We start from the raw sequence: 27,753 nt of genomic DNA, 5'->3' as shown, positions 1-27,753 counted from the left end.
CTAATTGACAGGAAGCTCAACATGAGCCAACAGTGTGCTCAGGCGGCCAAGAAGGCCAACGGTATCCTGTCCTGTATCAAAAATGGAGCTGGGGTTGTTTAGTCTAGAGAGGAGGAGGCTTTGAGGTGACCTCATCACTCTCTATAACTACCTGAAGGGAAGTTATAGCCAGGTGGGGATTGGTCTCTTCTCCCAGGCAGTTAGCAATAGGACAAGGGGGCATGGGCTTCAACTCTGCCAGGGGAAATTTAGGCTGGATATTAGAAAGAAATTCTTTACAGAGAGAGTGGTCAGGCATTGGAATGGCCTGCCCAGGGAGGTGGTGGACTCACCTTCCCTGGAGGTTTTTAAACTGAGATTGGATATGACACTTGGTGCCATGATCTAGTAAACGGACTAGAGTTGGACCAAAGGTTGGACTCGATGATCTCTGAGGTCTTTTCCAACCCAGTCGATTCTATGATTCTGTGATACGTTTCTGTAAAGTAGGAACAAGCAGAAAAATACTGCAGACTCTTATTTTTTTTATTTTTTTTTATATTGCATCACTTTTTATTGTATACCTAATGACTTTTAAATAGAAAATATAGTCTTGAATTCCATTTCACAAGTTTATAGAATCAGAGAATGTCCAGGGTTGGAAGGGGCTCACAAGGATCATCAAGTCTAACTCCTGTCCCTGCATATGATAACTCCATAGTTCACATCATGTGTCTGAAGGCGTTGTACAGTCTCTTCTTGAATACTATCAGGCTTGGTGCCATGACACCTCCCTAGGGAGCCTGTTCTAGTGCTCCACCACCCTCTGGGTCAAGAACCTTTTCCTAATGTCCAACCTAAACCTTCCCTGGCACATGTTCCTGCTATTCCCTTGGGTTGTGTCACTGATCACCAGAGAGAAGATATCAGTGTCTGCCCTTGTTCCTTCCCTTGTGAGGAAGCTGTAGACTATGATGAGGTCTCCCGTTAGTCTCCTCCTGGCTGAACAAACAAAGTGACTTTAGCCGCTCCTCATATGGCTTCCTTTCCAAACCCTTCACCAACTTTGTAGCCCTCTTCTGGATACTCTCTGGTAGCTTAACATCTTTTTAATAATGTGGCGCCCAGAACTGCACACAGTGCTCCAGGTGAGGCTGCACTAGTGCAGAGTAGAGCAGAACAATCACCCCCTTCACCCATCTGGCAATGTTGTGCTTGATGCACCCGAGGATATGGTTGGCCCTCTTGGCTGCCAGGCCCCACTGTTGTCTCGTGTTCAGCTTGCCATCCACCAGAACCCCCAGAACCCTCTCAACAGAGCTGCCTTCCAACATTTAATTCCCCAGTCTTTATGTACAGCCAGGGTAGCCATGTTCCATGTGCAAAATCTGGTGCTTGCTCTTGTTGAACTTCATGTGGTTGGTGATTATCCAGTTCTCTAATTTTTCCAGATCCCTCTGCATGGCCTCTCTGCCCTTGAGAGTGCAAACAGCACCTCCCACTTCAGTGTCGTTGGTGAAATTCCTTAGTATTCCTCCAAGTCCAGAGTCTAAGTCATTTATGAAGACATTGAAGAATGCTGGCCCTAAAATGGATCGCTGTGGAACCCCGCTAGTGACTGGTCACCAGACTAGCATAACCTCATTTACTAGAACCCTTTGAGCCCGGCCTATCAGCCAATTGCTCACCCACTGGGGTCTTAACTATGTGACTGTAAATTGATGGAAAATGCATCTCTAGGATAGCATATCACAACAGAGTTGAAGTTTGAAGCTAAGCCTTTTTGTAATTCTACGCTGAACCACTTAGACTATACTGCAATTATCAGTACTGTGTTGCATACAAAGTTAAACAGCTGTAACTCAAGAAACTCAAATAACAGCCAGGACAACTCCAGAGCTGTCTTAATCTGCTGAAGAATGATGCCCAGGTGTCCAGGTGAGCACTGAGGGGACAGCCCTCACACTTCCTGAGTATAAGCCATTGCCTAAGTTGGGAGATGGACCTTGTAATGTTGGAAATTGTGTCTTGAAATACACCAGCTGAGTATTAGGTATATGAGGTTATAAACAGCAAGTAGGTAACTCTTTGGTTATACAGTTCTGCATATTCAGCTGTACATAAGAAAGTCTAGTTATAATAGAAATGGGAAGCTGGCATTATGATGGCTGAGTGATTGCAAGTACTGCAATCTGGTCCTATAGAATGGATGAAACCAGTATTGAAAAACATGGATGTGGACTGCAGATGTTTGACCCATAGCAAATACCCATCTGATAAATAAAAGGCATTGTAGGGAGATGGGAACTCTATTTAGTTTTCCTTGGGAAAGTATGCTTGTAAGAACTTTTAAACACAAAGGGACTGTAACAAAAATATGATCTGCTATTTAAAGTGCAATTAAGGTATCTGTGGAAAAAGGCAAGGTATCTAGACCTCTGGAAGACTTCCACAGTCTCTGTAGAAACCTATGAAATCAAGTTTAAATTACCTTTTAAAATATCATAGTATAAAATAAACAAATTTAAACACAATAGATCACAGCATTGTACTTCTATTTTTAACTCAAACACAGCTTGGATGTTTTCCCAGCTTTACTTCAACATTGCAGGTTTTTAAACAGCCACTTTTTCAGATTAGATATTTTGATTTCTTTTCCTGTAGCCTGCAAGAGAAATTTTTATCTAGAAATATTAACTAAAAAAGATTCTGTACTATCCCATGCGTAAGAGGTATAGGCAAAGTCTTAACTGTAAAAGCATAAGATAAGCATATTCTGAATCCTTTCCAGATATGATTTTTCATTGTTAAATTCTGGCCTTAACTTTAACATAACTAATCTTTTATTTATTGACCTTGACATCCTTTAAAAATACCTATAACAATTTATCTTTTTTATTGGTTTCAGGGGAATATCTCATGTTATCTACCTTCTGCTCCAGGACTCCATGACCTTACTGTGAGTTAACTTTAGTTATTTTTCCTTTGTTTTTATTTCTTGTCAAAAGCTCAGTTAAATAGCTCATGTAAATTATTCACATATAATTTGCTTAGAGCACTTTTCTTCTGCTCCGACGTATAAGTATGTGTATATAAAACTATTTGCTTTTTACTATGACAAAACCATTTTAATTAGAACTAATTTGAATTGGTTGTTATTCCTCAAGCACTAGGAAATGTAGAAGGAAAAATAGCTAACAGTCTGAAACAAAGTTATCTTGTTCAGATTATGTGGTTTCTTTCAAATTTCCTTTGATTATCCATTTTTAATTTGTTCCTTCTCTATAATCCTTCTTTCTTTATTTTCTTTCCCCTTGCTGACTTTACTTCTTTTTTTTTTTTGCTTGTGGATTTGTTTATTTTTTTAACTCTGTTTAACATCATTAAACTGGGAAGCTCCTTCTTCCATTAATCCAAAGACTTGTGTATGTTATTTCCTTCCTTGTCAAGGTAAAACTAAGAACAGAAGACAGATGTCCATGGTCAATGTATATTGTGTATTGGAGGTAGTGCCTATTTGTTTCTATAGATCTATTTTTTTATTAAATTAAGCAAGTTTTATTGTTTGTTGGTTGGTTGGTTGGTTGGTTGGTTGGTTGGTTGGTTTGGTTTGGTTTGTTTTTTTCACAAAGCCAAATAAATTTGGCTTTTTCATCTGAGCAAGCTAAAAAAACCCACCATTCAGCAGATCTGAAAAGCTTTATAGTGTGGTATGAAATACGTGTCAGGAGCGTAAATTTATGTGCACAACACATGTTAAATTACACATTGGTACCAGTAGTTATATAAATCAACATTTTTCACAAAGCATTTTCTAAAGCATTTCAGCTATGCTTGTGGCAATGCTTTTGAATTTATCTGAATTATAATGTAAACTCTGAATGGGACAATAATGGGGGAAAAACTGTGTGTTGTTTTCCTCTTGATGCATTTTTTTTTCACATGTAACTATTTCTGCTTAGTGATGTGATCTCTAGTCAGGAACATAAAAGAATGGTGACTCTAAGAAAAATGGAATATGAAAAATCTTCTGTGCCATTTTCTGGTTGTTTCAGACAATCTGAAGATGTGCATGTCAGAACTGAAAGAGAAAAGCAAGAAGATAAGAAAAGTATGCAAATTCTGTGTACATATCCTCTATAGGCTATATTTTGATTTCCCATTTTAGATTTGAATTATTAAAATACATAGTGTTCATTTAAAAACGCAGTATTAAGTTCCAGTGTGTGTTATGAATTAAAAGCTTTCAATTTGTTTTTCTACTGCATTCAGTAAACATGAGGCTAGTTTGCAATTACAGAATTGGGAAAACAGGACCTGCTATAAATCTCTTGTTACTGCGTTATTAATGCAAAATGACATGTGCATGTGTTGAAAATCTAGATATTTTTCTTCTTGAAGCAGACTTGGTATTCACTTTGTATCAGAATTAACGCCAGGGTAACAGAAGGCCTCAAAAAAAGCTTTTACAGCAATTTTCATTTTAACTATTGCTATACATCTGATTGAAATTTTCCATAGTTATTATATTCTTGGCTACGGTTCTTCAAACTGCACCACTATAATTATTTAGCATGTTTCACACACAGGCTTTCCCTCTCTCTCAAAGGTACTTGTTCAGTTTTATTGTTCTCTGTGGCTCATACAACATACAGATATAAAAGAGTAAAGCAAGCCACATGGGGATTAGCGGTGGGTTTGAGTGTTAATACTTCATAACACTCCATATTCTGAGAAATTCACATTAAAATTCTGAGAGTGGCTTAAACAATGTGAAGAGTGTTTGAAGAAAGACACTGTTTAAGCAGGGGGCTGGGGAAGTTATCTAGAAGTGAAAAGTGCAGCCAAGAAAGTGTGTTCTGAACAGAACTTTTCTAGTATGACCAAAAAACTACATAATGAATTCAGCTTCAGTAAGTAGAAGTACACTAAGCCTGTGTCTGATAATCACTGTGTAAAGAATTTTTAATTATTTCTTCCATGTTCCTGGTTTTGTTTTTATTTTGTACCACTAGCAAGTATGATGATATTCGTTGTGGTTTTTAACTTTCAATTTAAAGTATAGGTTTACAATCGTGTAATGGTATGTCATATTTCCATTCATATTTCAATTTTCACAGTAGAAGAACTACTGATTCATTAAATTGTGAAAATGCCTGAAATAAGTTTCTGCCCACTTTCCTCTAACCTCTTCTTCACAAAATCTGCTGTTAATTTCACTGATGTTTCCATGAACATAAAAACCCAGACTGAGATTGCAAAATCTGTGAGATTTCCTTCCTAGAATCATGAAACACAAGACATTTCACTGTCCAGAGTCTCAAATTATTACTTGCTAAGTTTTCCTCTGTTCCTGCTTCCAGAAGTTGCTGACCTCGATCCTTTGTGATACTTATTTCCCTGAGAGGAAATTAAATAATTATTTTCTTAAAAACACTTCTCTGTGCTACAGCGATCGGCAAGGTAACTCACAGCAGATGGTAGCACCAAAATCAGATATCCATTACAGGAAAAATCAAAGAAAAACAAAATCATGAATCAATGTCTGACTTACTGTCTGATCCCTGTTTCCTTACTGTTCCAGACCCAGGTTTTTTGGCTGAGCCTCTGATGCGCTAATCCTCAGTGCTGAATTTTTCAGGGCTGGAGCCCAAACTACCTTTTCTCTTAGCTCTTCAAGAAGCATTATCTCAATACAGTGCTGATAACATGCAGGGATGTATAAAACTTAGCATATTTAGAAAACCCAGATTTCCCATTTCTGGTAGTGCTCTAATCACAAAGATCTGAAATAATATTTCTTTCTTTTTTTTTTTTTTTTTTTTGATTGTCAGGCCAGTACTTGACTGTCACTGTGAAATTATTTTATGTTAGAAATGAGACTTTTTTCTGTGTTCATCCTAGTGCAGATTGTCTGTCCTTTTCTATATCACCTGCAGTATGATCAAAAGACTGTTAAAAACATCTTTCCTTAGCTGTATGAGAAAGTCATTAAGCACACTTTTTGTAAAGCAAAACGGAGCAGACAGCACAAATGTAATTGGTTAACATTTCCCTTCTCTGATCTGGCAGCTTGTTGAAAGCAAACTAATTTTGACTATGTCATTAAATACTTTGGCCTCACTCAAGTTAGCAGTAAAACTCCCACTTGCTGGACCAGAATAAAAATGACATCAATAGGGAAAATGGTTAATCATCATTGTGCAACAGTTATATATATTTTGCATATAAGGATTACTAGATACTCTAATTGCACAAAAGTGGTGACATGATTGTGTGGAAGTTCCAGACCAGTACACACAACAGAACCCACACCAATTAACTAAAAGGATTACTACTGAAAGATGAACATGTACACTCTAGGCTTTATACTGTTATCAATGAACGGTGGCTGAGATATTCAAAACTAACTCCAAAATTCTGTGCTCATTTATAAGGAGTACTGTGGACAGTATTTTCAGACAGTGTGACATTTTCTCTCAACGGTGTCTGATTTGGTTATATTTAGATGTTTCTCATCTAAAAATCTGACAATCACAATTTATGATTATATAACACTGATATTTTTCATATTCTGTTTTTTTTCTTCATACTGTCCTGCCAACTGGTATGACCTTTCCTTTTGGTAGTCTGTAATTTAACTATTGTCCCATCTCAACAGATGGGATGAGGGATGAGTTAACTCTGAACGCGACACGCACCCTGATTCAACAGATGAGACCAGGTGTGAGTTAACTCTGGGTTAATTCTGTGCAGTTATGTGAAGTGAATGACAGACAAGCACTCCAGGGGTTCAATTCGGCTATGAGCTTTATTAAAAGCAAGTGGTAGAAATACTAATTACAGAGATTAGTGACTTGGCAAAAGTATTTTATGATATCACAGAACTTATCAATACAATAATAGTCAAAGCTTCTCTACAAGCGATATATTGGCAACCATTAATAGCTATAATACAAAACTTAACAAGAATCCAACAGCAGAGTTTAAGATGATGTTACTCTTATATGTTCAAAAAGAAAAGAGAGAAAGAGAGTGATAGAGAGGAAAGAAAACTAGGGTATAAGAGAGAGAGAGAGTAAGATATCACTCACAGAAGGAGAGACAAAGAAATAGGGATATAGAAGAAAAAAGAGAGAAGGAAAGAGCAGAGAGAAAGGAAGAAAAAAAAGGGTGAGGGATCAAGCCACTCTTACGGCTTCACAGCGTGGATGACGAGACTTGTATGATGATGTATGGCCTATGGTGTCCCACGGCGAGGGTGCTGGGGTTTGTAGTTCAGGAGTGCAGCATCCTCTGGTGTCTGGTCCATTTCCCGTGTAGAGGCTGGTGGGCTGAAGGTCCTCAGGGTGGTGGATTCTCTACCAGTGCTGTTGTAGGTGAGCTTTTTCATAGAACTCCAAGTAGTGGAAAGTCTGGGGGGAAGAGGTGATTGCAAAAGATCGACAAATCTCGACAAGTCCCGGGCCATGTCGAAGGTTCCCAGCTTTTCCCCTTTGTGTGCCAAGCTGGGCATATCAGAAGGTGGAGCTATGTGCCCTCCGGCACGTCCCTCACCGCCGGTATCGGCCAGCCGGTATGGGCTGTGGCTCATTAGCTTGTCGTTGATATGTAAATCGCAGTTCACCCTAAACTGGATGTATCATCTCCTGTGGCTGGATGAACTGGTTTTGCCACAATGTTTCAGCCATTATCCTTATCAGTACACGACAACTATGCATGCAGGTGATCATCATTTAAAATCTGGCAGTCGCTGTGATTTTCATTGTAGTATTATCCTACTATTTGCAGCAGTTCATGTCATTTGTACTTTTTAGTCTCTTTTAATAAGGAACAAGTAAATTAAAGAGGAAAAATTATTCACTAAATGGAGCATTAGGTTTTTGTACTTCAATCACTGAACAGTACCAAAGAAATATTATTCTTCTTCTTTCGGAACAAAAAATACCTTGGTTTTCTTGTTAAATGTTTTTTAATTATTTTTTTAAGATAGGCATCATTCTAATTGAAGATGCTCTCAATATCAAAAGGTGAAATGGAAAGGCAGGTCTTTACCAAAAATATAAGTCAAAATTTTGGAATGTTGTACAAGGACATTTTTGTAATACACTTACAAGAGCAAACAACAATTTTCTCCAATTTATTTTCTTATGGAAGGATGAACAGTTCCAGGGTTTGCCCAAACAGTTCATTTGCACTCTTCTAGAAGCCCTTTTTCCACTATCTAATACAATTCTAAAATAAAGAAAATAAAACACTGTACATCAGATGACACAAGGTAATATCATATTTTACATATCTAGCATTTACTTATTGTCTGATCTGCCTGCTTATTTAGCCTTTTATAGGTAAAAGCTCTCTGGGACAGTCACTGATTCTCGTTCATTCATTTTACCACGGCCCATTATACTAAATAATGGAGAGAAATGTGTGCTAACACTGGTGTACGTGTTCTAAAGCTGTTTTTAACAAATTGTGAAAACATAACAAGCCTTAGAAAAACCTGGATGAAAATTTCAGTAACAGTTTCTTGACAAAACAAGGTTCTATTTTGATATACAAAGTCTCCCTCCTCTCTGGTGAGTGTATTGGCAAAAAGCTGCATGTGCATAAGAGGAGCAGGTGGAAAACATGACAGCACTGCAGTACACCTAATACTTTAATTTCATTATGTGCATCTACAACTATTTTTTTTTTAATTGTTTTTGTCTGACTTCCACTTTCAGAAAAAAAAAAAAAAGGCATCATTGATATGAATAACTTAGCTCATTTAATCAGTGGCTTTGTGAAGAACAGATTTGCTAATTAGTTTGAAATGCATGTCCCTGAGGTAGCAAGGCAGGCAGGTGCTTCTGTATTGGGAGCTATTGAACTTCCCTGAACCCAGTCAGCTCGCTTCTGGAACACATCCATGCTCTAATAGATACTAGAGCTGAAAAGGATCTATTTAAGTAATCCGTCCTTCTCTTTCCAATATGAGTAGCTATCTTGTACAGTAGATATAACTGATCAAGCATAGATTTTAAAGACCTGGGCCACAAAGGTTTCATTTTCCAATGAGAAACTATTCTTCAGTTTTTCCATTGAGTTTGTGTTAGACTTTATGCAGAATTGAAATGTTTTTTCTCTTGCTATGTGCTACTGCATCTGACCATTGTAACTTTCCTCCAGATTCGAAAATCATTGCATTTCTAAACTCAGTGGCAAAAGTCTCCTTGATTTAAAAATGATGACATCTTTACCTTCAATTTAGTCTGCTAAGTGACTTATTCCTCTTACTCACTGTATCAAATCACACAACCAGAGAAACCAGTTTTCCTCATTGCTGGAATAGTAGATAGGTCCCATTACCAAGAAAATCTTCTAGTGTTGGGGTTAGGTCTTTCTTCTTCAATTTAATATATTCTCACCTGAGTATCCCTAGCTGCCCCGTCACTGGTGGTTGTTTCTTCACAGTAGATAAAGTGTATTGAAATGAAAATCAAGTAAATTATGTCATTTGGGTTATGATGGGCACTCTACAGCCTATCATAACCCAAGTACTTAAAACCACATACATGAAAAATACAGGGATGGGGAGGATGAGTGTGGGAATTACCTAAAAACCTGCTGTGATTTACAAAAGAGATTCCACAGCTAATATTACGCACAGCTTCTTGGCACCCTTGAAAGTTTTGGGAGTTAATAGTGATTTCTCTCTACTCCTTGGGGCATCACATGGTGAGATCTTTATAACATATTAAAGGTTTGTTATTCCGTACTATTAGGGTTAAGAATTAGCATGACAAACTTTTCTTTTACTGAGTTAATAATATGGATTAAATATAAAAATTTAATGATGCAGTGTTAACATGTGTTTGGTTAACAGGTAAAGCTATCAGTCTGTACACCATGAGCTGTCTCAAACATGTTCAAAACACAGAAATTTGAAAAGACAGTGTTCATTTAATGATCACATTTTTGAAGGAATATATTTATTTCATTTGTTTATCAAATGTTTTTAAATTATTATGGCAATGGGAAAACAAAATGCTGCACAAATTAACCAAAATTGGTAGCAGATAAAAATCATGGGTACTTCTGAAATAAATACGTCTGTAATATGCCTGCATGTGTATATTAAACACTCTTTTATACTTGGGCATATTTTAATAATACTTTACATGTTTGTTTGTTTGGTTGGTTTTTTTAAATGACTTCTCGCAGTATCAGGGAAAAGAGTGGAAATTTTTCAAGTCCTCTTAAAAGGTATATGAAAATTTGTGGTCTGTGGTGTATAAACTCATTCTGTTCTTTTTTATTTTGGGGTTTTGGTTTTGTTTTGTTTTGTTTTCCTCACTTCTATAGTTCCAAGAAAGATCTCTTTAATTTTCTTTTTCTGCAGGTTTGTATGAGGAAAGGTAATCAAAAGGCAGCACCAGGATTTTCATTTTTCTTGCTAACATAATTCTCACTTGATCCATGTTCTGGGCTCCAGATCTGAGAAGTTAATAGAGGAAAGATGGGCTCTATGCTGCAAACAAAAACACAGACTGAATCTTTATCTTATGTTTGGAACAAGTAAATGTCTATTCACTATCAATCCATGCAGTGGTTTCAGCCGTTTGTAAAGACAAATACAATTGACGCCAAAAATGAGAATTACTTCTTGAAAACTAATTCACCATTTTACAGATTTTTAAAATCAATTTTATTTCATAACCATTGAGAAATGTCTTGAAAAAGAAAAATGAAAAAAATAGCACATTTATGCCATTAAAGACATCATTTTTAGGAGACTTATGACTTAGAAACCATTTGTTTGTCTAGAAAAGACTACTAATGCACAGACAGCTCTGAAGTGTTTGTTGTAAAACATTTAGTCAGTCAATACATTGCTTACTAAGTCGATTAGCGTATTATTTCCTTGAAAAGACAGTGGATAGGGCAAACTCAGCCATTCTGCTTTCCACTTGCAAGCAGAAGTCTGTTTTATAAAGTGCAGCTAACTCACAGTACTTCTGAAATATAGCCCCAGTGTATTTACCACTCCCCCTAGATGGGCAATGTCCCTTGAATTTTATAAGTTCTCCATCTTAGTGTCTAGATCACTAATGAAGATGCTGAAAAGTATTTTTCTCAGTATCAACCTTAGAAAAAATATCATTAGCGCTTAGTTGTTAGCTGAACTTTGTGGAACTGGTCACAACCATTTCAGCCCAGTAGTCTAACTATTCAGCTGTTGTGTATTTCATCCAGTCAATCTTTATCTTGTCCAATTTGGCCATAATGACATTAGAGAAGACCATGTTGAAAGTCTTCTTAAAGTGAAATAAACAACATCAACTGTTGTTTCCTCTTCAGTTGAAACAGTAATTTTGTCATAGAGGGTTAGACACAATTTTGCCTTTATAAATCTATGACAATTATTCCCAATAACCCTCTTTTCTTCATATGCCTATGTAGGACTTCCATAAGGACTGAGCTGAGGCTGACCAGTGCAGAGTTCTTCTCTTCTTAAAAATGAATATGGTATTTGTGGTTTTGAAATAATGTCACCTAATCATCACAACCTTTAAAAAGTTACAGAGAGCATCTTTTCAGTGACATCAGAAAGGTTCCCTGCACACTCTTGTATGCATCCTATTAATCTCGTGGACTTTTATATGTCCCATGTGCCCAAGCATTCCCTAATTCTTTGTTCCTTTGCTGTGAGTCATACTTCAGTCTCCTAGACTCTACGACTTCCCTCAAGAAACTGGGTAGCCCAAGAATAGGTGTTACTAAGAAATACAGAATGTAGGAAAACATTGAATACATCAGATTAGATTCTTCCACTACATAGAGTAATAGGTTTACATTTTCCTTAGTTTTTCTTTTGCTGCCTAAGTACTTACAAAATCCTTTCATGACCCTCTCTAATTTTAACAACAACAGAGTTGTGGTTTTCCTAATTTCACTCCCAGATTTCGAGGCTCCTGGAAATCTTATTCCTACTTCCCATACCTTGTACATGTCTCCTTTATTAGCATTTACCTTTGATCTTGGCTAAGGATTTTCCTTTACAACCAACCTAGCTGGATTTTCTTTTTTGGGTTCTACAGATAAAAGTGAACAAATCAGGAGAGGAATTAATAATGGAAAATTAATACTTGCACAGATGTTATGATTCAACTTAAGTTTTTAAATATATATATACAAAAATATATTTTATGCAATATACATGTATATGTGTATATATACATGACATTTATTTGTTATGATTTAAAAGCTGGTTATTACTAGAATATTCAGACAGGCAGATACTAGGTAGTCATGTGCAAAAATCCTGCCATAGCTGCTAAAAAAAATCCCTCTAAAAATCTTGCCCTGAAAGATTTCAAGTGTGAAGATTTGTGTCATAAAGACATAAAAAGACAGCTGAAGTAACTTCTAAAAATCATTACATACCCACCCATTGACCCACAGGTAAAAGTTTATAGTGAGTATTACTTCTGTATTAAGGTGGAAAATTCAGTTCTATTTGAAAATTCCTGTTAACATTTAAGTGATTAAACAAAAGAAATTCAGCACATCACTTTTATGGACAGATGTTAACCTTCACAGATCACTGAGTGCATCCAGATTCTACAAGTAAGTGTGTTTGCTAAAAACAGAGTCTCAAAGCTGCTTTCAGATGACTCAGCAGAAATGTATGTTTTAATGGCACTATATTGATCTTAACTGTATATCCTTCAAGAAATCTAGGTGTCAGGAAGTTTTGACCTGAATTTCCAATGACAGCAGAAAAATTCTTTTATTTTTTTGTCCTCCCAGGTTTAAAAAGAGCTTTAGAAGGCTGTTTCTGATACAAGTCTGGTTGCTGTTGGCCCTCTTGGCCACCTGGACACACTGCTGGCTCATATCCATTTGGCTGAATGAGACAAGAGAAGGAAGACAGCAAGAGAGAGTAAACCTTTAGTCTAGCAAAGAAGAGTGAAGACAATGCCTGTATATCTCTGATACACAAACTTTCGTTGGTTTTCTGGAACAACTAAACCATCATATTACCCATACCCCAATATTGGAGTCTGGTTTATCTTCCAGAATTAACAGAAATTCAATGTTATTATATTTTTAAAAACATCATTCCACATGTTGATGTACATTCTCTCAGCATGTTTCACCTACAGAAAATGAAAAAAAAAACATGTAAAATCTCACTTATCTTCATGCACAGAACCCTACCACAAACCAGCCATTAAAACTGATTTAGATAATTATTTCCATAAAATCACAACTGATTTTATGTCAGGCTGAAGTAATTATGCCAGCAAAAAGTCATCTTTGATTTACCTTTAATAAAATTACTACAGAAACAAATGTGTATTTTCAGGTACTCAGCCACATGGAATTATTTTATTTATTTATTTATTTATTTATTTATTTATTTATTCTCCTGTTTAATGTCAAGGAACAATTGGCATGAGAGATATGATGTGCTAAGGTCAGAGAGATCTGACTATGCTGAGCATAACTGTTCATCTCAGTTACAGCCAGTAGTCAAAAATGGAAGAATATTTTTAAGTGTTTCTCCTTGATCCTGGCTCTCTCCATCACATATTCCTGTTGCATCCTGCTATCTAGCATCTGGTTAGTGTCTCAGTAGTCACCTATACTTAAGATATGAATAAATTAGCTATGCAAAGAATCTGCATAAATAGCTTCAGTCCTGTATCCAAAATTCCAGGCAACATTCCAAAAACATTAAATGAAGGATGTCATTAGAGATTTCCAAGTTAGACTATGGATACATCATTTTATTTGGAAAGAAAAACAGTAACATCTTTCTGCATTCCAGCTCACAGCAAAAGTTTGCTTTCAATTCAACAGTGTTTAATCAAAGAAGTTTCAAATAAAAATAATATATCCTGCACTGTACATTAGCCGAATTTTTAGAGCATCTAAGAGATTCACAGTATTCTTGAAACATCCCTTTCATTAAGGTAGGAAAGCTGAAAAATAAAAATTTCACCCAATTAAAAAAAAAATCTGTATATTACAGTGAGTGTGTTCATATTTGGTGTTTAATAGTAACATATTTTTTCCATTTACCTATTTAGTATATGATCTGTTAGGTCAATTTAAAAGTGTACCTTCTACTGAATGAAATGGTAAGATAATTGCATTACATTTGTTTGGTTCTGAACTTGTAAGGCTTAACAATGAACAAACATTTTTCCTTTCTGAACTCACTCAGATTTCTGACAATAGAAATACCCTATAGGTTCTAACCAGGGTTTCATCTAATCCAGTCTTCTATAGCAAAGTTACTGCTGTTTAGGAATAGTCTATGATTTTGGCTGTTATCTGCAGTCTACTCCTGTTGTACTTTTATCAGTATCAGGAATTCCTGTATTATGGATGTCAGAAGGCATTTCTGACAGACAGGCATTTCTGACTCACCTCCATCTGAAGACACACTGTTAAGCCTGAGCAACTGCTTTTTACTTTTTAAACTAGGTTTTAGTCTCTAAAAGAACCTTTTGTTCAGTCATGTGGCAATTTAGTTTCTTCAGTCAGCTGTCATGTGGAACTCAGTCAAAGGAGTTTGGAAAATATATTAAGTCTACAGGATTCCCTTCATAAACATGCTTATCAACCATAATACAACCTTCAACAGGTTAGTGAGACAGAATTTTTTTTTAAAGAAGATGTGCTGACACCTTCACAAAAACTGTGATTACCTGTGTCATTAGTAATTTCACTGCCATATTAATAGACTTTCTGACTGACTATTCTCAGAATCTCCTCCAGAGCTTTTTAGGTTTGTAGGAGTTAAATTAGGAACCCGACAACCCTCTGCCAAGTTTCTTGTGATATTTTCACCACCTTGACTGGCAATTCTGTGAGTTCACATCTGAAACACTGTGATGAATGACCTCTGAATTTAGTGAATTAATGGTTTCCAATTTATCTATTTGCTCTAATATTTCCTGCATACTTGCCTCCAACTGTTTTTACTTTTTTGATCTCTCTGTTATAGAGAATGCATGAACTCTCAGATCCTCCCAAAACAATCACTTAATTAATTTAACTTATCCTTTAAAGCTTTATCATTATTGAGTACCTCCCCTATATGTTCTGAAATTCTTTTACTGCTTGTGTTTTTCATTTTCACTGGTAATATATTTGTAGAATAAGGCTCTTTAATTAATATGGTCCTTTTATCCAATAACATATCTGTTAAAAGGAGGTTAAACCACCACGAAACAAAATGTCTAAGGAATTGTTTTTTTCATATTGCCCATAAAGTTTCTCAGGCCTTTAGTAAAATTATGAAACAATTACCTAAATTATCTAGATATTTCTCATTTTGAAATACACTGAAGATCATAAAAAATACCAAAAAAAGGTGCATGTTATTTTGTCAATTTATTATATGTGAGGAAGTAATTTTGAGGCTATTTGTCATAAGATTTCAACTATTTTAACTATTAAAAAAATGAGAACACCACTGTCTGAAAATTATAAATATTTTAAAATTTGTAATTTAACTTTTCAATTTAAACCATGACATTATATATTTGACAGAACACTGAACAATTAGCCATATATAGAAGACTGAGCCTAATTTAGTTTGAAAACCTCTTCTATTAAGTAATGATTAAAAGTGGACCCACAATATATAAAAATATACTTGTTTCTCTTTAAAATTTAAAATCAGTTTCAAATAACCCTGACTGTGTCAACCAGTTAAATAGAACAGTTATGTTTTTTTAAAAGACACTGTTTAGTCAAGAGAGGAATGGTTTTGAAAGAGACAGAACAACTTCAGAATGTTTAAAGTCTGAGTTATATTAAGTACATATTTTGGAGGCTCCCTGAATCCAAGGAACCTAACTAGAGACTGTACTAGCCATTAATTAAGGAGACAGGGGTTCAAATATGTTGATTCAGCTAAAAAGTTTTGTGGTTTTTTTTTACTGAAAATCATGTGTTAGGATAGAAAATTCTGATCTAGTAGAAATCACATATAAGTCCTCAGACATGAGATGAAAGTCAAAGGAAAGTGAGACATCCCTTTAACAAAGCAGAATAAATGACTAATAAATACCTTGACTAAATTAGAAGAGAAGGAAATACTTCAATTCTGATGGACAGTATTACATTGGAGCCTGCAACTAATCCTACTCAGCCTCTTCAAAATCAGATGCAAATTTCTACGCAACTATAGCAATGAGCTTTTTGTATCTGTATATCTTTAGAAGACAGTGAATATGTCAACTTCTTGGAGGCTATCCAAAGTTTTAGAATATTTTCTCTAATGTGAATATTTCCCAAAATGTGAAAAGCTGAACCCAAAGTATTACAACAGAGAACTCTTAATCTTATTATTAGAATAGGCTTTAAAATAGAGTTGGTTATGTTTGTTGGCTTTTTTCTTCTTAAAAATAAAATAAAATAAAATAAAATAAAATAAAATAAAATAAAATAGAGCCAATTCAAAGACCTTTAGAAAGTTAGAGTTTAGTTCTACAGTAGTCCTAAACTATCCAGCAGGACCATAAAAAGGATAAGGGGTAAGGAAAAGGGGCTTTAAACTAGATTTAATTGGGGGGATGAGGACAGGATGTAATATGGTCATGGTAAATCTTTCTTTACCCCTTACGAGAAACCTGCATGCTTGAGTACTTCGCCAAAGTGTCTATACGCCAACACGCTTAGTATGGGGAATAAACAGAAAGAATTAGAGATCTATGTGTGTTCACAGGGCCACCATCTCATTGCTATTACAGAGATGTGGTGGGACAACTCACATGACTGGAATATTGCCATGGAAGGCTATGTACTTTTCAGGAAAGACAGACCAGCAAGGCGAGGTGGACAAATTATAGAATCTTAGAGTGTCCTGAGTTGGAAGTGAACCACAAGGATCACCAAGTCCAACTTGAAGGAGTTGCACTTTATGTGAGAAAGCAACTCAAATGTTTTGAACTTTGCCTAGGAGGGGATGATGAGCGAGTTGAGTCCTTAGGGGTAAATGAAGAATCTCCCCTATGAGGAAAGGCAGAGGGAGCTGGGTCTCTTTAGCATGGAGAGGTGGAGACTGAGGGGTGACCTCATTAATGTTTATAAATATGTAAAGAATGAGTGTCACAAGGCTGGAACCAGGCTCTTCCCAGTGACAACTAATGACAAGACAAGGGGTAATGGGTACAAACTGGAACACAAGAGGTTCCAGTTAAATATGAGAAGAAACTTCTTCACAGTGAGGGTGACAGAACACTGAAACAGGCTGCCCAGGGACATTGTGGAATCTCCTTCTCTGGAGACATTGAAAACCTACCTGGACACATTCCTGTGTAACGTCATCTAGGTGTTCCTGCTCTGGCAGGGGGATTGGACTAGATGATCTTTCAAGGTGCCTTCCAATCCCTAACATTCTTTGATTCTGTGAAAAACTCAGGGACAAGCTAACAAGAAAGACACTGTTGTGAGTGTTTACTACAGGCCACCTGATCAGGTGGAGGAAGTTGATGAGGCTTTCTACAGACAGCTGGAAATAGCCTCACAATCACATGCCCTGGTTGTCATGGGAGACTTCAATCACCCTGACATCGGCTGAGTGGGCGAAAGAACTAAGCATGTACAGTCCAGGAGATTCCTACAGGTCATTAAAGGCAACTTTTTGACACAGATGGTGGAGGAACCAAAGAGGAGAGGTGTGCTGCTGGACTTTATCCTAACAAACCAAGAAGAACTGGTTGAAATTGTTTGGGACAGCCTTGGCTGCAGCAGCCATGAGATTACAGTAGAGTTCAGGATCCTGCATGGAAGAAGCAGGACAATAAGCAGGACTAAAACCATGGAATTCAGCAGGGTGAATGTTGGCCTCTTCAAGGTCCTGCTTGGAAGAATCCCATGGAATAGGTCTTTAGAAGGCGTGGGTGTCAAAGAGAGATGGCTAATATTAAAACATTCACTTCCTACAAGCCCAAGACCGATGCATCCCTATGAGGAAGAAATCAAGTAAAGGGAGGAAGAGGCCAGCAAGGATGAAAAAGAAGCTCCGGTCAAAACTCAGGTAGAAGAAGAATGTTTACGTAATGTGGCAAAAGGGACAGACTACCTGGGAGGAATACAATGAGGCTGTTAGAGTATTCAGGGATGCAGTGAGGAAGGCCAAGCTCCACTTGGAAGCAAATCTAACCAGGAATGTCAAAGACAACAAGAAGGGCTTCTTCAAGCACATCTGCAGCAAAAAGAAAGTTGGGGGAAATGGAGGCCCACTGCTGAATGAGGAGGGTGCCCTGGTGACAGAGAAGGCAGAGTTACTGAATGCCTTCTTTGCTTCCATCTTTACTGCTAAGACTGGCCCTCACATATCCCAGACTCTAGGGAAAAGAAAATCTGGTGAAAGGAAGATTTTCCCTTGGTTGAGGAAGATCAGGTTGGAGATCATTTACAGAAAGTAGACATCCATAAACCCATGGGCCCTGATGGGATTGCACCTACGAGTGCTGAGAGGGTTGGCAGATGTTATTGCAAAACCATTCTTCATCATCTTTGAAAGGTCTTGGAGAACAGGAGAGGTCCCTGAGGACTAAAGGAAAACCAACATCACTCAGGTCTTCAAAAAGGGCAAGGATGACCCAGGAAACTGCAGCTCAGTTAGCCCCACCTGCATCCCTGGAAAGGTGATGGAACAGCTTATTCTGAAAGTCATCTCCAAGCACATGGAGGAAAAGAAGGTTATCAGGAGTAGTCAGCATGGGTTCATCAAAGGGAAATACTGTTTAACCAGTCTGATAGCCTTCTACAATGTTATAACTGGCTGGGTAGATGAGGGAAGAGCAGTGAACGTAGTCTACCTTGACTTCAGCAAGGCTTTTTTCCCTGTCTCTTACAACATCTTCATAGGCAAGCTCAGGAAGTAAGGACTAGATGAATTCACGGTGAGAGGGATCGTGAGGGTTGCGATCAATGGTGCAAAGTCTGGTTGGAGGCCTGTAGTTAGTGGGATTCCCCAGGGTTCAGTATTAAGTCCAGTCCTGTTCAACCTGTCCATCAGTTATCTGGATGAAGAAACTGAGTGCAGCCTCAGCAAGTTTGCTGATGATACGAAAATGGGAGGAAGGGCTGACACACCAGAAGGCTGTGGCTGCCATTCAGTGAGAACTGGACAGGCTGGAGGACTGGGCAGAGAAGAACCTAATGAAGTTTAACAAGGCAAGTGTAGGGTCCCGCACCTGGGGAGGAATAACCCCAGGAACCAGAACAGGTTAGGGGTGGACCTGCTGGAAAGCAGCATTGCAGAGAAGGACTTGGGAGTTCTAGCCAACAACAGGTTGACCATGAGTCAACAATGTGCTCTTGTGGCCAAGAAGGCTGACAGTATCCTGTGGTGCATTAAGAAAATATGAACAGCAGGTCAAGGAAGGTTATCTTCCCCCTCTGCTCCGCCCTGGTGAGGCCTCACCTGGAGTACTGTGCCCAGTTCCGGGCTCCCCAGTTTAAGAAGAATAAGGAATTACTGGAGGGAGTTCAGCGGTGGGCTACGAAGATGATTAGGGGCCTAGAGCACCTTTCTTATGAGGAGAGACAGAGAGCTGTTCAGCCTGGAGAAGAGAAGGCTGAGAGAGGAACTCATCAATGTTTATAAATATCTCAAAGGTGGATGTCAAGAGGATGGGACTAGATTCCTTTCAGTGGTGCCCAATGATAGGATGAGGGGCAATGGGCACAGACTGAAGATTAGGAGGTTCCATCTGAATATGAAGAAAAACTTCTTTCCTTTGAGTGTGACAGAGCATTAGAACAGGCTGCCCAGAGACGTTGTGGAGTTTTCTTCTTTAGAGGCATTCAAGACCCAACTGGACACATTCCTGTGCAATCTACGCTATGTGTACCTGCTTTAGTAGGTGGGTTGGACCAGGTCATCTGCAGATGTCCCTTCCAACCCTAACCATTCTCTGATTCTGTGATTAGCTGCTTCATCACCTTGCCAGATATTGAGGTGAGGCTGTCTGACCCATAGTTCCCTGAGTCCTCATTCTTGCCCATCTTGATAGGAATTACTGTTACATTAGTCAGCCTCTTCAGCACCCATACGTGCAGCCTGTTAGGACCTATGTATTCACATATGTCCAGTTCGCTGAAGAAACGTCTGATACTCCAGTCCTCTGCCACCAAAGATAAGTCTTCCATGTTCCAAACTTTCATTCTGGTCTCTGGGATCTGGGAATCCTGAAGAACAGTCTTACAAGCAAAGACTGAAAGGAAGAAGGCAGTTAGTACCTCAGCCTTTTCCATGTTCTGTGTCACTGTGGTCCCTGCCCCACTCAGCAGCAGGTCCATATTTTTCTTAGCCTTCTTTTGCCACTTAGGTACATATAAAAGCCTTTCTTGTTGCCTTTTACATTCCTTACCAGATGCAGCTACAGGTGGATTTTGACTTCCCTACCCTAATCTCTGCCTGGTCAGGCAGTGTATCTATATTTCTGCCAGACTACCTGTCCTTTCCACCTTCTTTATACTTCCTTTTTGTGCAAATTGCAGAGCTGTATGTATCATCTGAAGCTCTGTCTCGGTCAAAGCTTCTGCACTGGCAGGAACAGGGACAGCTGCTCCAGCATCTGCTGGGAAATGTACCCTGTGGTGCATCACCACCATTTTTTTGCAGATTTCATTGTTGCTAGTGAATTAGCTCAAAATTACCATGAAATTAGAAAATATTTCATTGACCTTCATCAGTGTTTTTTGATGAAAAATGTAGGACATTTTTCTCCATATTTTTAACATTCCTTTTCTGAGAGATTCCCTAGTGAACTATAATAAAAACATTTACAGACTTTTTACATTTCATGAAGATTTATGCTAAAGATAATCCTCTATCAGACCTAAGCTTATTTAAGCCTTTCACAGAAAATGTCCTGTGAGTTGCTGTTATTTTTAAACATATTTCAAAGCTCTTAAGCCAAACTTTACACCGTACTCTGGTTGTACAAGTATCCTTGGAAAAACTGGCTATATTTAAATCCATATTATTTTATTCTAACACTTTTATAATGCTTGAGAAATATAAAAGTTATGTCATTACATGCAAAATGAAGAAATTATCAACATTTATGTTCACATTTGATACAAAGGAGAAGTTACGTAGAGTGAAATTCACTTGCTCTTGTTCTATAACTTTTAAACATGACTTACTCATTCACTAAAGTTATTCAATAAAGGTCACAGGTGCATTTTAATTTCTGAACAAGCCCCTGTGGACTAAAAAAGAAGTGGCACACAAGGTAAGTTTGCTCAAGTAGAGCAAGAAAAAATCAGCTGAAACAGTAAAAAAGATAGAAGATTAGCATTATTTATCTTTCAGGCACAAACTTAGTGGAACTCATGTTTTTTACTTAGTAAAATGTCATGGAAAAAGATAGAATGAAAGCATAAAAATTACTGTTGAAATGTTGTTCAAATTTTACTGAGTCAATGCACAAATGATACTATAAATTAATAAATTAATGGAACTGAAGAACTGAATTTCATTATCTGTGCTGTAGAATCTCTGATATCGGATGGAAAGCACATGCATTTGGAGATATGCTACCATTGACTGTTTACGTAGAAGGATAACTGAGTATCTGAAGAATGGAATACCTCCTGTAAGAGAACAGACATAAAGAATCCTGTGAGTCCTCAGTCTGAAAAAGAGAAAACTGAAATACTGCTCATAAAAACTTGGAGAAGTGGGCATTTCTCTCACTACCATGATCTAATGAAACTATCAAACATGTTAAATAAGAATAAACATTTCTTCATGGATGCTTTACAGAACACGTTGCTGTGGCATGATGTGTAAGACTGAATCCTGTATAGAGGAATGATTCATTAAACAGTATGTAGTGTGACTGTTTAAGTGCAGTCTCCTTCAGAAAGATATTTGCTCTTGCACTCTCTTTCTTCACATTTACTGCTATAAATATAGAAGCTATTGCAAAGAGGATATCAATTTATTTAATGCCTTTTTGAGATTTTGATGATTTACACAACACTATTCACTTTCAACATTCAGAAGTGAACCAGAATTCACATTAATTAGTTAAAAACCATGGGAGTTTACAAATTTAATGTAGCTGCCATATTTTTTTTTAACAAAACGTTCCGTAAATGGAATACAGATAAAAATGGTATTATGATATCTATGGATGAAAAAATAACACATTACCTAAAAAATAAAGTCTGAAAACCTAGAAATTCAGAAGTAGCACGTGTATTTTGAAGGAAATATCCTCTCTTGTGCACACATACTTTTCCAGTAACAGCCTATTTAGTTCTCTGTACCTTCTTCCACTGAGGAATTTAGTCCCTTAAGTGCAATATTTTCACCAGAAACAAAGAAACTTAAATAATCATGACCTATAACAAAACTGTCATTTGCTATATTGAAGTCCCATTATTGCCTTCATTATGTATAGATTTTTTCATTGACCAACTTTTAATTTTTTTCATAGTCACCAAGAAAAAGAAAAAATTGCAAGATTAGTACTCTATATTATGTCAATATTGTGTCATTCAATTTTGTATTCATCAAACCTATTCTAGACTAAATCTGAACATAAAAGCTACAAAAAGCAATTAATTATGTTTCTCTGACTGAGAACAGCCAATTAACTTTTCTATTTAATATTGATTTGAAGAACTCTGTGTTATGTTAACCCTTAGATTTTATTTGTCCTGTATTATAAATGATGTTCACATAATTTTATTGAGTCTTTCTACAGTTGAAGGGCAAGAACTCTATTAGAAAGCATGTCCAGAAATGTGTTATAAAAGTGCAAGATAATTACTGAAATAGTAATTATTCAAGAAACATTACCCTGGAACATTTAAAATTAAAATGACCTTAGTAACAGGCCAAATGTTCACTCATATTAATAAGTCACAAGCATGTGTTTCTGAACAACCCTTCACAGTGGCAGGTTGTTTTTTCCCGCTTTAAACATTCTCTGTTAAATCAAAGTGAATAAAATTAAAAGAAATTCCCTGAAAAAGAATGAGGCTATTATCAGTCATTGAGCTCATCTGAGTTCATTGGGGACAACAAATAATGCTATCTAATTAATTAGGATGACAGCAAACTGTGTGACATATTTCTTATGGCTGGCTGGTTTAACATTCTAAAACCTCTTGTTGATTAGAACTTGCATGTTTTAAATAGAAAAGGATGTTAGACATCCCATCTGCTGTGTAACAGAGCTTCAGAAAAAAAAATACACTGTAGTCTTGATAAGTTCACATTACCAGAACAAGACAAATGTGGCATCTTATCTGATAAGCAATGACACAATTCCAATTGTTTCTAAAATTCTATTATTTTAATCAAGATACCAGAAAAAAAAAATCCTACTGTCAACATGATTCCTTGTTCGAAGTCTGATGTCATGTTAGTCAATAAAATGCCTCACTTTCAAATGCCTCTTCTCTTTGAGTGAGCACAAGTAAAATTTTGAAGTGCATATCATGAGATGGCACATCTTGTTTAGAAAGTACTAGTTGGAAAATAATGATATAATACTGAGTGACTGCTATGCAAAGCTGTGACTCTATGCGCATATTCTGAAATAAATCTGTTAGAAAGCAATTTACTTAAAAATGCATGATTTTATTTCACACATGAATACACTTGTATGAAAGTAGTCTACTTCTAGAATATTTCAAATAAATGTAATAAATATATGAAGGGGCAGTATATCATTAGTGAAGTCCAAGTACACCATAATCAAGTTATTTTTTCAATAAATTTATTGTAATTAAACACTTAAGTAGTAGCAACATTGATACTATATATGGTTACTGAAAAAAACTGTATGCAATTGTAAATTCTTGAGTTCTAATGGAAGCAAATTCAAGAACTAAATAGTTGCATACATAGGTGTTTATCATTCTATAGGAAGAGCTATGTTGTTAAAGAGCTATATAGAGGTTACTTTTTCAGATCTCTACCTTGACAGCCTTTTGAGTGTTCTTATTGGAGATAACTGATTCATCCATGCCTATCTTATTTAATTATTAAAACCTGGTTAAAGTTACGGCATCTTAACATCGAGGGCAGGTCAAATGTTTGTGGAGCACAAATGTTGGCCAGAATGAGTGACTATAACTGATGCTAACCATGCAAATCCCATAGAAATTGCAGTTTGACTAGCAACTCATGGGTCATAATAGAAAGCTTTCCTTCACTTAGAAATAAAGAATCATAGAATATCTCAGGTTGGAAAGGACCCTTAAGCATAATTGAGTCCAAATCATTGCTCCCTTACAGGACCATCTAAAACTGTATCATGTGACTAAGAGCATCATCCTGATGTTCTTTGAACTCTAGAAGGCTTGATGCCACGACTACTTCCCTGGAGAGCCTCTTCCAGTGACCAACCACCCCCTAAGTGAAGAATCTTTTCTTAATATCCAATCTAAGCTTCCCTTGATGCAGCTTTACTCCATTTCCTCATGTCCTGTCACTGGTTACCAAAGAGAGGAGATCAGCACCACCCTCTGCCTTTTCCCCCGTTGAGGAAGTTGTAGACTGTGATGAGGTCACCCCTCGGCCTTCTGTTCTCCAAAATGAACAAGTCAAGTGACCTCAGTCGCTCCTTGTAAGTATTGCTCTTGAAACATTTCACCATCTTGGTCATCTTCTCTGGACACACTCTAATAGTTTAATGTCCTTCTGTTGAGGCACCCGAAACTGCATGCAGCACTCGAGGTGGGGCAGTATCAGTGCAGTGCAGAGTGGCACAATCAACTCTCTCGAGTGGCTGGCTATGCTGTTCTTGATGCACCCTGGGACAGGGTTGACCTTTTTTGCCCTTATTTTTCCTATTCAAAGTATTTTTTTTCTAAACTATGGTCAGTTTGTGCATTTCTTGTCAAGTATTTTATATTTAGCATTCAAAAAATAGGGAAAAAAATTCTCAAACCAGAATTGTTCCTCATAACAAATTATTATATCTACAGTTTATGTAAGTTCTAGGCATATTACACATTAGGTTTATATTCCAAATGTTCATGTAGGATGGCTGTAACAGATCTTTAAGTTAAATTATCTTTAATTTTTACACAGGTTACTTGACAGCAGGCGTTTATGTCAGGTTGTTTTCTATTGCTTTAAAATTCCTTTTCTTCTTACAATATAAATAAGAACACAGATTTATTCTTACAAAGCCTTTTTAATCAGAAATATTTTGAATAAGTCTAGCAGGTTTGCATGAAAGTTTCCGTTTTATTGTTGATCCTCCTTGAGTAAGAATGATCATTGTTATGCAAATAGAAACAGACACATTAAAGTTAATATTAGACTGTGTTAAAGAGATACATTTGTATCAGAAGAATGACAATATAGTGTACATGGTAACTATCATCCTAATGAAAAATGAAAGTCTGTACTATTTTTCATTATTCACACCAACAAATAGAATATTTTATTCTAAACACATATTGAAATCTGTTGTAAATGTTACAGCCAGGAAATCTTAAAGATACAAATATCTTAGGAAAATCATAACACAGACTGGGACTCAAGCTGATCCTGTAAAACTCACAATAAAACATAACACTAGGGATAAAAAAAAACAAAAAACAAACCCACTCAAAACTGCCAAAACCAACAAGAACTGCCCCCCAAACACAAAACAAAACAAAAACTGAGAATGAAAAAATCTTAAATAAATATCATTAAAACATTTATTCAAAATTATGTCCTATTTTGTTCATTTTTGTAAGAAAGAATTAGAGATCCTTAAAAGTGGACATCAAATGTCTCTGTACAGTTGATGTAATATATTGTCTTTTTCTATAGTGAGATCAAATCTTTTTAGAGATCAAAATGAAAAGAAAAAATAAAAATATGAGTATCTTTTCCAAAATAATTCAGATATCTAAAAATGTATATATGAGAGACATTATATACATAAAGCATACTTGATAGGAAATGTAATATCAGAAAGGTCCAATAAAACAATAGAAAGTATAAGAGATATAAGGAGCTTCCTTCTATTTAAAATACAGTGTCCCTGACTTTCTTAGGATGAGTTTTCAGTTTGGATCTGTATTCAGTTGACTTTTACACTTTACAGTCATTTATATACAGCTGTTTTGTGGGAACAAAGAATAAACCAGAATGCCTAGGCAAAAGGGCAAGAACGCCTTGCATGATGCCAAAAGAATAATTCTGTATGAGAACTACTATTTTTTTCTGTGATTATTAGCTCACGTCCTTCAATGTGTGTTTGCTCAGAATTTAACAAACCAAATGTCAGTCATGTTTTAAGAAATTATTAGTCAGAAAAAAGTAATTAAGCATCATTAGGGAACACGAAACAATTGTCATAGGTCAGTGAGAAAGAACAGGTTTAGCACACAGAAACACTTTTAACACCTGAAGAGATGAAAATTCATGGAGGAAGGGGAAAGTAACTGGATTTGACATTTTTTTAAGGAAACCCATTTTAAATCTAAATCTTTCCATAAGAGATGCAAAGCAGCAACTTCACTTAAACATGGTATTAAGAAAATAACTACATGAAGATCATGTTTCAGTTAGATCATAGAATCATGAATGCTGAAAGTGACCTCCAGAGGACATATAGTCCAGCCCCTGTTTCTGAGCTGGTCTGGTTAGATCAGGTACTTCAGCGACTTGTACAGTAGTGTTCTGAATACTTTGATCAAATGTTCTTAAAATATTTTTGTGTAAAACCAAAATTATTAGAATTTGTGTTGTGGGTCATGTCTAACAGGTGCTTCATGTTATGGGATTTTCATTTCAATTTTCAAGTCTTTATTTCTTTCTTTTTTTTTTTTCTCTCTGTTGACATTATCTGTTTTGATTAATATTTTTCTTTTCTTCTCTATTTGTTTCACAGGTTCTTCACCCAATTCTGTCCCCATGTTTATACAGTTAATTCCTCTCTTCCTTTCTTGCAATTTTAAGACAAATCTTATTCTTTTTTCAGTTTATTTAAAAAGATTTCTCTGTTATTCATGGTCAACAGATATAATTAGTCAGCTCATCCAAACCCTCTGGTTCTATTGTGAAGGTCTGTAATTTAGAATGCTGCCAATATCATTCATTGATCCAGTAGCATGTGTTACTATAACAAAATAAGGTGAAGGGTAATAATGATATTTTTCTTTTTTCCATGCTGCAGGCACAGCTGCTCAGTTGCGCATCCATGTGTGCCTGAGTGTACTCAGGTTTGAAGTTTCAGCTGGCAGTGCAGCAAGATATCCAGTCCAAGCAACATATCTAAAATTATTCTATATTATGAGACTAAAACAATAATTTCTGTGAACCGTTCTGACAGTGATTTAAAGAGATAGCATGATGGTTATTATACCTCATGAATATTGTTTTCACTTCAGTATATCTGTAGCAAGCAATAACTAATATACTACAGAAACATAAAATAAGCAGAGTTTCCCTTTGCTTACACAAAGGAAATATTGTGCACACATATGCAAAATCCTTTTATGGACAACTGGTTCAGAGTAACTGAATTTAGCAACAGGAAGAAGTCTTTCCCTCTTAGCCCTAACTACATAAAGGCAATCTAGGATCTGACTTGGGAATACTGTCTCTCACACAGGCACTGAAAAATACAGGCAAAATTCTGCTTAACCAGACCCCCTGTGAAATGCTATTGTTTACGAGAGCAGACAGAAACAAGTTCAGAGTTATAGATGATGTTTGAGCAGCCCATAACAGAGATCCTGTTTAAGATCGTGAGACACAACAGAGGATAACACAGTCTCACC

The 27,753-nt window shown here is 36.5% G+C and overlaps 1 long non-coding RNA gene across 1 annotated transcript in view; it reads left to right on the top strand.

Moving 5' to 3' along the window:
* The window catches only part of LOC110357999 (uncharacterized), a 70,518-nt gene extending 54,626 nt beyond the window's left edge, over window positions 1–15,892 (top strand). Inside the window, exons 3-4 of the long non-coding RNA XR_010472187.1 lie at window positions 2,888–2,938; window positions 12,775–15,892. This is a non-coding gene — a long non-coding RNA (uncharacterized LOC110357999). The remainder of the gene's footprint in view (window positions 1–2,887; window positions 2,939–12,774) is intronic.
* Window positions 15,893–27,753: the final 11,861 nt, after the last annotated feature.

This window comes from Columba livia, chromosome 4 (assembly GCF_036013475.1).
Source record: "Columba livia isolate bColLiv1 breed racing homer chromosome 4, bColLiv1.pat.W.v2, whole genome shotgun sequence".
Classification (NCBI taxonomy): Eukaryota; Metazoa; Chordata; class Aves; order Columbiformes; family Columbidae; genus Columba; species Columba livia.
This window is presented reverse-complemented; position numbering and strand designations above follow the sequence as displayed.